Source organism: Ictidomys tridecemlineatus, chromosome 1 (genome assembly GCF_052094955.1).
Source record: "Ictidomys tridecemlineatus isolate mIctTri1 chromosome 1, mIctTri1.hap1, whole genome shotgun sequence".
NCBI classification, from domain to species: Eukaryota; Metazoa; Chordata; class Mammalia; order Rodentia; family Sciuridae; genus Ictidomys; species Ictidomys tridecemlineatus.
In genome coordinates, this window is record NC_135477.1 from 125,918,308 (window position 1) to 125,929,500 (window position 11,193).

General features: G+C 42.4%; 1 protein-coding gene across 1 annotated transcript in view; it reads left to right on the plus strand.

Moving 5' to 3' along the window:
• The window catches only part of Sh3rf2 (SH3 domain containing ring finger 2), a 132,118-nt gene extending 122,095 nt beyond the window's left edge, over window positions 1-10,023 (plus strand). The window contains exon 11 of the mRNA XM_013358173.4: window positions 6,255-10,023. The gene's annotated coding sequence lies outside the window, so the exon portion shown is untranslated. The remainder of the gene's footprint in view (window positions 1-6,254) is intronic.
• The last annotated feature ends 1,170 nt before the right edge of the window (window positions 10,024-11,193 follow it).

The following is an 11,193-nucleotide window of genomic DNA, read 5'->3' on the forward strand; positions in this document are numbered from 1 at the left end:
TGGGATTACAGGCATGCGCCACCGCGCCCGGCTTAGAACAGAATCTTACTAGCTGCCATTCATCAGGAATGTTTTAATGCTAGGTACTGAGCTATTCCCTTAGAGGGTGTGCTACAGCAGGGTTGAGAGTCCAATGGAATCAGGTGATCTGGAGTCAAATCCAGACTCTGCATTTCCTGTCTGGGTCACTGTGGCCAAATCATTTAACCTCAGCAGCATTTTGGTCCCTCACCCGTGAAGTACAGGACTTGTGTTTTCCTTGAGTGGTCTGGGGACGATTAAGTGAGATAATGTACATAGTCAAATTTGCACAGTGCCCAGCACATAGAAAACACTCTGTAATGTCTGCTGTCATCATTATTATCTATGTGGATTTTCTCTCCAAATCCTCATGACCATAGTGTTATCGTCTCCTATTTATAGCTCAAATAACCGAACCCCAGAGGATAAATCATTTGTCTAAAGTAACAGCTGAGAAGTAGTGGGTCAGCTCCAAAAGACTACAAATCTGGGCTTCATTGCTCTTTTTACCTCTCACATAAGCTGAGAAGCAGCACCAGGATTGAGGTGATGGGACAGTTATTTAAGAATGCATTTATGCCACCATCCTCATAAGTCTTCTCCCCTCCAGTTTCCCCCACCTGCTCACCCCCTCATCTGGTGAATGTTTGGTGTGTAGGGCCAGCTAGAAGCACACTGTGCTGCCCCTCTGGGGACTCACAGCTTCCCAGTGTTGACACGATTTATGAAACGTCCATTCTGATTTGCAAATAGGTCTGACTCGGAAAAGCTTCCAGCTGGCTGGTGATTTTGATGACAACTCCTCCTCCTCGGTGCCAATTAACAGAAATTAAATGCCCTTGGCACATTTTGCAATTCAGAAAATGCATGTGCTGATTAGTTAACCCCTGCTGCCATTGTGGCCTTACGGGGTCCAGGCCAAGGTTGCTCTCACTCTATCTCCATTTAAAAATCACAAAATGTTTTCTTCCTGGGTAAAAATCAATGACATCTCATTCATTTATTCATTCACTTTTCATTCAGTGAAATGGGATAAGCATCTACTATGTGCCAGGTATTGTTCCAGGAGCTCAGGATACAACAATGAATGGCACAGATAAGCATCCTGCCTTTGTGAAGGGGAGTGAATGGTAAACCAGAGAGTTCCTCTATGACAGATGTCACACAGGAAACAGAGTGATGAGACAGGACAGCACGGGGAGGTGGGCCAGGAAAGGTGTCTCCAAGGAGGTGACATTTGAATTAAGACCTGAAGACTAAGAAGGAACCAGACATGAAGAGCATGTCTAGGAAGAGCAGAAAATAATTCAGTGGGTCCAGGAGATTCCCTGTGGGGTAGGTTCAATGAACAGGACTCCGCTTATCAAACGTTATCATATGATAAGAATGTGTTGGGTGGACAATTATAAAATAACATGAATCCTTTCAAGAAGGATCAATTCAGGGAGATGCTCCTGCAGCTATCACAAGCAGCAAGGCAGGTCTTGCCCTGTTCTTCACCCCATTCCCCAGCTCTAAAGCAAGGGGCTGGGCTCAGGCACCCGCATTCTAGGAATGCTGGATCCAAAGAGCTCACCTTCCAAAGGGGCAGATCCTTGCAACCCTTTAAAGCAAAGACTGTGCCACAGGCAAAAGTCTGTCAGTCATTTTGTGAATAAAAATCAGAACCATCATTTGGAATTGTGTAGACGAAGCATAAAATGTAATCAACTTTGTTTTCATTAGGATACACTTACTGAATTTCCATACTCATTTATACATTTAGAAAATACTTACTGTAGTTGCGCCCCCCGCCACCCTCTCTCTCTCTCATTCTCCCTTCCCCTTCCTCTCCCTCTCTAGTATAGCAATCAAGAGCCTGGGTTGTAGAATTGGAACACCTGAGTTACATCTGAAGTATGACTGGCTGTGCAACTTTGGGCAAGTCACTTCACCTCTCTAAATCTCAGTTTTCTCATAATGTAATGGGAATAATTACAGAGGCCTACCCTGAATGTCCATATAAAGTAAATACTGAACTATTAGTATTCTCATTCTATATATTCGTATGTAAGACTTTATGAATTCAAGAAACCGAAACGGGCTTTTTATGGGTAAAAGAAACTCAAGTGAAGAGCATGATAGCAAGCTGCCATTTAATGATCTATCTCCATGTGCAGAGTCTTCCATTCATTGAGAAAATCAAGAAGCAGGGTCATTATGAGTAGCCTTTTAGAAGTCTCTTAATTTATGACTTGAGCTGGCAGTTACAGGCTCCTGTTTTATGTTGATACTGTCTCTGTGCTTTGCTTCCATGGACTCATCTAACAATCTCACCACAACCATACAAAGGAAGGCGATTACTGTCCCCTTGTTACTCTCAAGGAAGCTCAGGCCTGAGGAGATCAACCTCCATGGGGTCGCAAGGCTAGGAAATAAACTCCAATGGTCTGACTCCCTCCTGCTGCCAGCCACCCCACTTAAGACAGGACACAAAAGCAGCCATCCTGCAACCAATGGAATTTGCTACTTCAAATAGTCAAGAGTCTTAATTTTATTAGTTATTGATGAACCTTTATTTATTTATTTGTTTATATGAGGTGCCGAGAACTGAACCCCAGTCCCTCACGCATGCCAGGCAAGTGCTCCACCACTGAGCCACAACCCCAGCCCCATAGTTTAGAGTCTCTTGAGATCTCAATAAACAAAGAATCATCACCTGCCTAATCCTAAACCCCGGTGCCGCCTCCGGGTTTTTGTTCTCATGACTAAAAGGCTCAGGGGTCACTCCAGTTAAACTGGGCTGACTGGGCTGCACGAAATAACCACACAAGAGACACAAATACCTTTTTCTTTGGGGTCGCTGTGACGGCTCCTCTGACCTTAAGGGTCCGCAGAAAGAGAGCGAGAGGACACGCTGACCCCTTTTATTGAGGAGAAGTTATTTAAATGAGGCAAGGGGTCAGGTTTCAGGGGGCTGAGTATCTTCATGATGTCCACTGTCAGCAGGTTGACTGACATGTGGGTAGGCCACACCCAAGGGCACAGTAAGAGAAGGGGACACACACAAGGCACTTCAATGGAAGATTCATCCTAAACAGGGCAAGGGGTTATATTACAAAGGAACAGATGAGCGTAGCCTCACCCATGGGGCTGTAGCAAGACATACCCATGCACGAGACACTGACTCTGGCACCCAAGAAGGGTGCCACATTTCTGCAACTGAGCGCCTCAGCACCCAGCTGGGGAGTGTGACTCAGTCAGGTTGGCCTCCCACACCCCGGACCTGTAGACAGCACTAATGAGGGCTGCCCCCACACTACACAACACCAGCCTTGGGAAAATTCACATCTTCTATCCTCGATGGGATTCTCAGGTACCTATTAAAATGTCAGGCGATCTTACAGCAGAAGCTCTTTCTACATCATTTAACACAACCTGGAACATACGATTGCTGTGGCGGCCAGCCTTCCCTTGACAGTTACTTCCTTATTACTTCCCTGCCCCTGCACTTGCTCTGGGAAATGCTATGTCACAGTAAGTGTAGTTAAAAGAGCCAACAAACCACCACTGTTCTCATGGGATCTAGATGTGATCATCTCAAATAACCTTGCTTTCCGCCAAAGAGGGACAGTCTTCCCAGCTGCTGACACCAGGACAGATGTGCAGAAAAGTGGCCATTGCTGGGATGGGGACAGGTTGGCTCTTCTCTGCAGGCAGATGCCCAACATCCACATAGATACTATCCTAGGCACAAGGAAGAAAAGCAGGGTATGTCAAACACAGCCCACCTTTTCCTTTAAGGGCTCGAATTTGTGACAATAAAGTGAAACTTCTGTCCATAGTCAGTGGTGTGTAGAAAAGATACCAACACTCCAAACCCTTTGTAACTTCTTGATGTGGTGAGACTCAAAAGTGCATCTGTATAATTGGGGCTTGGTATTCTTGCCTGCTTCTCCTGCTGAATGCAAAGCAGCCACCTGGAGCTTGTGACAACTCTTAACTTGCGCTTGGGCAAAGTGGAGCACATTCGCAGATGAGCACATGATACAGTGTGCTTGCAGCCCCTGAGAGCTCAGAGAAGCCCAGTTTTGAACTGGGCTTTCTTGAAAGGTTGGGCCCCTTTAGTATATTCAGTTCCTGAAGCCATAGATCATTGTTCTGCCTTTGGAGAAATGGTTCTGGGAACGACTTTTATAAACGTTGCATGCAAGACCTGATAGTCTCATGCCACATCCCAAAGAATGAGGCTGTGATCATTATTATCATTAGTAGTTTCCCCAAATAGCAAACTAGCCTGTTACATCAGCCTGAGTCCTGGATAGGAAAAGAAACATCAGGCTCTTGATGAAATAAATTAGGCAGGACACGGAAAACTCCTACCTATTTCTTGTTTTACTGGGTTTTCGTGGAAACTTGCTTGTGGACAAACTCTAAGGCACGGTGTGTAGAATGCAGGTCTTAATAAATTTTTTTCAGGCTAATTTCCCAATATCCTTTCAGCCTTCTTCTTTCCTCCTTCTGCAAGGTCAGTTTGGGTTTTATTTCCACACAGAAGGGCAACAACCAGAGGAGGTTTAGTCAAGCACTGGCAACAAAATCATAGAGGCCAACTCATTCCTGTTACACCCATTCCACATTTGCCCTCTCCTCACAAGAAGCTAGCAGAGGGGTTTGCCTGCACTGTCCTCCTGAACATTCTCTGTCTGAGGAAGAGAAAAGGGACAAAAGATTGCACAGTGAAGGAGTGACATTGGTGATGTATATGGGGACAACAGGGATGTAGGTTGAATTTAGTCATCAAAATACTTGAGGGCCTCAGGGAAATTCTGGGAGCTTATGAATTTTAACTTATTTTTGAAATAATTTCAGACTTACATAAATGTTTGCTAAAATTATACACAATATTCCTGTGTACCCATCCACTATGTTCCTCAAATGTTAACATTTTACTCTATTCATTTTGATTTTTTTTTTCCCTGAACCATATGAGAGTAAGTGGAAGAACAAATGCCTATTTATTCCTAAATATTGCTGGGTGCCTTTCCTAAAAGCAATTATATCCTCTTATGTAGTAACCACAATACAAGTAAGAAAGTCAGGCAGTCAACCCTGATGTAGTATTATTAACTAGACTATAGATCTTATTCAATTGCCCCACTGCTTTTTCAATTGTCCTAGTCTTTTCCTTTATATAAAAATTTTTGCAGAATTCTTGTCTAGAGTCCCTTCCAGATCCACAGACTGCATGCAATTGTCACATCTATTTAGTTTCCTTTCATCTGGAACCATTGCTTGAGCTTCATGATCTTTCATGGTCTTGATATTTTGAGGAATATATACATATATATATATTTTAGTTGTAGATGAACACAATATATTTATTTTATTTATTTATTTTTATGTGGTGCTGAGGATCGAACACAATGCTTCAAGCATGAGAGGCAAGCACTCTACCACTGAGCTACAACCCCAGCCCTAGGCCACTTATTTTCTGAAGAGTCTCACAAGTTTGATTGGTCTGCTATTTCTTCATCATTAGACACAGATTATTCATTTGGGGCAATAACATATAATAAACCATAGGATCAAACAGGAATCCCTAAGTTCCTCTTGATATAAATAAGGAAATGGGAAGAAAGTAAAGCTCTTCCTCACAGTAGTGTGCCAACTACTTGGTGAAGACAGTCAGTGAAATTAGCAATAACCATTCAGCAACCATTGCAGTAATAATTGGTTCATGCAAAAATCAATGGATCTGGGGTTGTGGCTAAGTGGTAGAGTGCCTGCTTAGCATGGGTAATGCACCGGGTTTCATCCTCAGCACCGCATAAAATAAATAAACAAAAAAGGTATTGTGTCCATCTACAACTAAAAAAAAAAATTTTTTTAAACAAATCAATGGGTGCTGAAACTAGGGGGTGCAAGCTTAAAGAACCTCAGAGTATCTCCTCACAGGATACTTATTAATCACAAAGGGGAAAATTGCAGCCTTACCTGGAGAAATCTGGTAGGCAACTACTTTCACTAAAAGGCCAATGTTAGAATCACCAGCACTGGGGAAATAGATGCTATTTCCACGTACCTCCTGATAGGACAGATTGAGGATGCAGTATCTCTTGTGCAAAAAGTCAATCAATCAAAATCAAACAAAAACATTCCTGCCCAAAAGGCTTAAGAATGTTAAAAATTTTTAGTTCTTCACAGACTGCTTTCTTACACAACAAATTCTGAAATCTTTCTCACCTTTGCAGAGCCTGCCTTCGTAGTCATCTCAACAGATATTCTGGAGGGAACAATCTGCTTGGAAGGAAGCCTCTCAATGAACATGTGTTGACCAGGTGACATTCTTCGAACATCAGGAATGGAACAGAAAAACTGACTGTCCTCCAAGGGAGGAGGGTAATAGGAGAGAGAGCAGATCTGTCTTCACCGCCAGTATGAACGGGTGATGGGCAAGGATGGGGAAAAGCAAGTGAGGCATGTGCCACTGCAGGTTAGACTAGGCTGCCACCCCTCCTCTTACTCATTGGTATTGTCAAAGCTCCAAACTTGGTCTTGTCAATTTGTCACCGCATGGCATCTTATGGATGAAGAGAAGGCTATCAAATACCTTCCAGCTGAGTCTGGCCTGTCTCTCCAGCTCAGATTTAGAGCAACACCAAGGATACCATAATATTCTCTCTCGGGTGTTCAATCTGCAGAGGCCAATACTTCTTCACAATGTCCCCTAACCTTTACCCCCTGCTCTGACTCCTCACCAAGTATCCTACATCCCTCTGCCACATCCTCAGTCTTTTCCATTCCAATTACATTCTGTCCCACCACCCCCCATAACTTCTGATGCAGAGGATGTCTATTAGAAAATAGTGGTCAAGGAAACAAGGACCATATACATAAAGAACCTCAGACAAGAAAAATCTATGACATTTTAAGACAGATACCGTAGACTGCAATGCTATTTCACAAGCTATTTCAAGTAGAAAGACACAAAAATCAACTATAACTGTGCATCCTCTTATGTTTATAAATAAGTCACACACACACACACACACACACACACACACACACCAAAACAAAAAACAAAACAAAAAAACACCATTAGCCAGACACAGTAGTGCATGCCTGTAATCCCAACAATTCTGGAGGCTGAAACAGGAGGATCACAACATCAAGGTCATCCTCGGCAACTTAGCATTTTTAGATTATCTATGTTGACCTGAGAGAGACTTTACAACAGATAAGTAAATTCATAAATACCTTTAAAATTTTTTGAACCATATCCATTTTAATCTCTTCCCTGATCTAAAGACAGCAAAATAAGAATTTCATTTTTAAATGCACGAGGTGCCCTAACAGAGATTTTAAAGGGAATGCAGCATCACTGGGATGTGTTGGTTGTTTCCCAGTTCAGCATCCTGGTTTTGCACTGACATCCTCAGCCCTTCATGCAGTCCTGCTTGTAGACATTTTTACACATGCTGTTTTTTAATTGCCAACCAAACCGCCATCAGAGCAAGGACTGTATTTATAGTTACAGAAATGTTTTCTTCCATGTGGAACTGTCACGTGCAGAACTTAAACTGGCGCCCATTTTTTTATTGGGATGAATAACTTGGGCTTCTTAACCATACCCTTCTCGCAGATAACCACAGGAGAAGGTGATAAAAAGCAACAAGAGGCCCCAAAGTACTGGTATCTGCTGAGAGGTGGGTGAGAAGCCAGGAGGTATGCGTGAACTCCGGAACAATAATTCAATGAAGACAGCTCCTTCTCACACATGGACAAAGACAGTACTGCTGTCAGTCATTCTTTTTCTCTTGGTTCCTGTGACCTAATGTTGGTTGCAATTTTCTCTGGGAGGAATTCAGATTGGCTCCTCCTTAGCCTCAGCAGTGACAGAAACAGAAATGAGCTTTCAGATGCCTAGATCTGTGTTACTACTTCGAGGCCTTAGAGCCCACCTGAATACAAGTTTTAATGACTTCATTTTCCAAGGTTAAGCCATAGAATTCCACAGTTGGGAGGATTTTTAAGTTTGTAAGTGATATATGGAAAGGTTAAGTGCAGGGAAGCTGGACATGGTTGTGCACGCCTATAATCCCAGCAACTTGGGAGGTTGTGGCAGGAGGATGGCAAGCTCGAGGCCAGCTTCAGCAATTTAGTGAGACTGTGTCTCAAAGTTAAAATGTCTGTGTATGTTGTTCAGTAGTAGAACACCCCTGGGTTCAATCCCCAGTACCAAAAAAAATCTAGGGAAAACAACATAACCTTTAGTCACCCGAAGCCACTGACCACAATGGCTATTAACAGTCTTGTCTTGAAGACCCTCTTGCCCACATTTCCATCTTCATACACTGGCTTCTGCAAGTCACAACTGGAGCAACAGAGACTCCACCACTCCTAATTTTTACACATGCTATTTTTTAAGTCTGTGGGAACTCTCTGTGACTCATTATGGAGGGTTTCTGAGGGATTTAGCTTTTCCTTTTGAGCCTGTTGAGCCTATAAAACAAATACTTTCCTAAACACAAAAGAATCTGACTTGTTCCCAGCCAAACCCAGAAGCTTAGAGAAGGCTCCCCATTTTCTAAAGTCTGCACCTCGAGCACACAGATTCCAAAGGGTGAGGGGTCAAAAAATGGCGGGAATGGCAAAGAAGCAGAGGAAGGTGGATTTGAATGATTATAATGATGACCTGAAGCCCAGAAATTTGCCCTAGAATAGTTTTCAAACATGACGTCTGAGTTTCATTCAGCTCCAGAAATTGTCACTATTTATTATGATGTTCAGTCAGGGGGAGGGGGTGTTGTCTGGGCAGAAATGAAGAAAAAAATGGATGAGTAGAAAAATCCACTCCTCCACAAACAAATACAAGGAGAAAAAAATTGTATATTCTTGTGTGTGTATGCTTACCTTTTTTTAAGTCCAGTGTTTTTAATAGACCAAAAGAAAAACTTTATGGGTTAATATGTCTGCAAATAATGTTTAAGAAAGGGGTATAATGTATAGCCATTATGGAATGTTGTATAAATAAGCCTTAAATATACAAAATATATCAACATAAAAATTATTGCACAGGAAAGTGGGCACTTAAAGGACTTCCAAGATTTTCATATCTTTGTTCCAAAAAATAGAGTTTCAGTGCTGGCAGCTTATTTCCTTAGTATATTCCACTTCAAAGCCAAGAACTTTGGAGAGTTTTTTTGTTTGCTCATTTATCAGGTTAGTACAACACTCCACATGGATTGCTTTGAAATGTCCGTTGCGTACATGTTGGTGTTACCTGCCCACAGGGAATCATCAGAGATTTGTTCCACCTTTACATCCTGGAAAACCAAAAGAAATTTTCTAATAAGAAGAAAAACATACAGAAGGTGTCTTTATGGTTGGATAACTCAGATTTGTACCACTCAGAACTTGGTGTAAAACTGAGGTCATGAGCTGCTCCATACAGTACTATCTCTAATATGAATTTCCAGTGTTGGATAATGTCTCCCCTGGTGGGCAGGAGGGGGCAGGGGGCACGTATTTTTGTCAAATCATTTTATCTTGGCCTTGATGTGTCCTTCTAGAGGAAACCAGAAATCCTAAGCCACCTCCCTTCAGGACCCTTCACTACCATTCGTTTTCAAAGAACTCTACATATGGATTCTGTTTTGTGATCTGTGATGCTGTGGTACACTCAATGCTTTCAGAGCCCAGAATTTTACATGCTTGAGTTTTTGGCTATAATGAAGTGCTAAGTACGCTCTTTTTCCACATGGACTGATCTGAAGAAGCAAAGGGGAAAGGGGCTGCCTTGCTGGAGAGGTCCAGTCGCATCCTTCATCAGCAGAGAAGAAAACTGTGCTAGAAGCCTGTGTATGAAATGCCATCTCCAGGGAGGGGTCAACCATGTGAGAGTGCAGAGTTTACCAAGGTCTCCTTTGCCAAAAATGTGTACTGTCCCCAGCTGTGAGCTTGTGGAGCCCAAGATGTATTTTAGCATGAAACAATAAAAACAGGTTTATTTTCATTTAATAGAGTTGTCAGCCAGGCTTGGTTTTTTTCAGTAGCTGGTTTGGAGAGAGCAGTACTTTACCATAGATTATATGTCAACACTATCTATTTAACTTTTCCCAAAGAGATTTAGCTCCTGGAAGCTGCTCTGGACATCCAATAGAGAATTGGATGGAACTAGTTGTGGAAGTCGCTGGGTGCAGGGACAGGTAATACTTCCTCTCAAGGCTGATCAGGCTGAGTTCACCTCTGTAGAGCAAAATCTGGTTTGTACAACCATGCAATCCCAAAATGGCCTCTTGTCTGGAAACCTTGTGTATTCTGTGTAGAGGTTAGGAGCATAACAGCTTCAAGAGCTGGGCTGCCTGTGTTACCAGCTGTGTGACCTTGGGCAGATTACTTACCATTTCGGTGGCTCAGAAATCCCTTTTCTGGAAACTGGGAGTTATAATAGCACTTTCCTAAAGGATGTCAAGAATGCAATGTCTTAAAACCTGCAGAGGGGTTTGAATAGTACCTGGCATATATAAATGCTCAGTGTTTTATTACCTTCACAGTGTTTGCCATAGCCACTGACCAGCTATGTTATTTACTGAATACTCCTGTTTTAATTGACTCAATTTTCATTTCAAATTTAATGTCAAGGAAAATTTTATATCCCAACTGTAAATGGAAGACTAGTATAATTTTCTATAAATATAAGGTGACCAAAAAATAGTAATAGCATATATTTACTGAGTACTTATTACTTGTCAAACACTAAATGTCTTGACTTATAATCTTCACAGCCACATGAGGTCAACACTATGACCATCCCACTCTATGGATGAGGAAACTGAGAGGCTAGCAAATTTCCCTATGGTTGCAAAGTTAATAAATATGTTTTCAGCTCAAACTCCAAGCTCTTCAGCTCTGCTCTATGGTGCTACCTTAACTAACACTGGACATGGACTTGGTTCACATGGTAGATGGTGCTAGGTTAGCTTCCTAGGGCTGCTACAATAATCACCACAAACTGAGTGGCTTGAAACAACAGAACATTCTATCAGAGTTCTAGAGCCCAGAAATCTGAAATCAAGATCAAATTTGATCATATCAAGTTGGCCGGGCCAGGGCTGGGGATGTGGCTCAAGTGGTAGTGCGCTCGCCTGGCATGCGTGCAGCCCGGGTTCGATCCTCAGCACCACATTC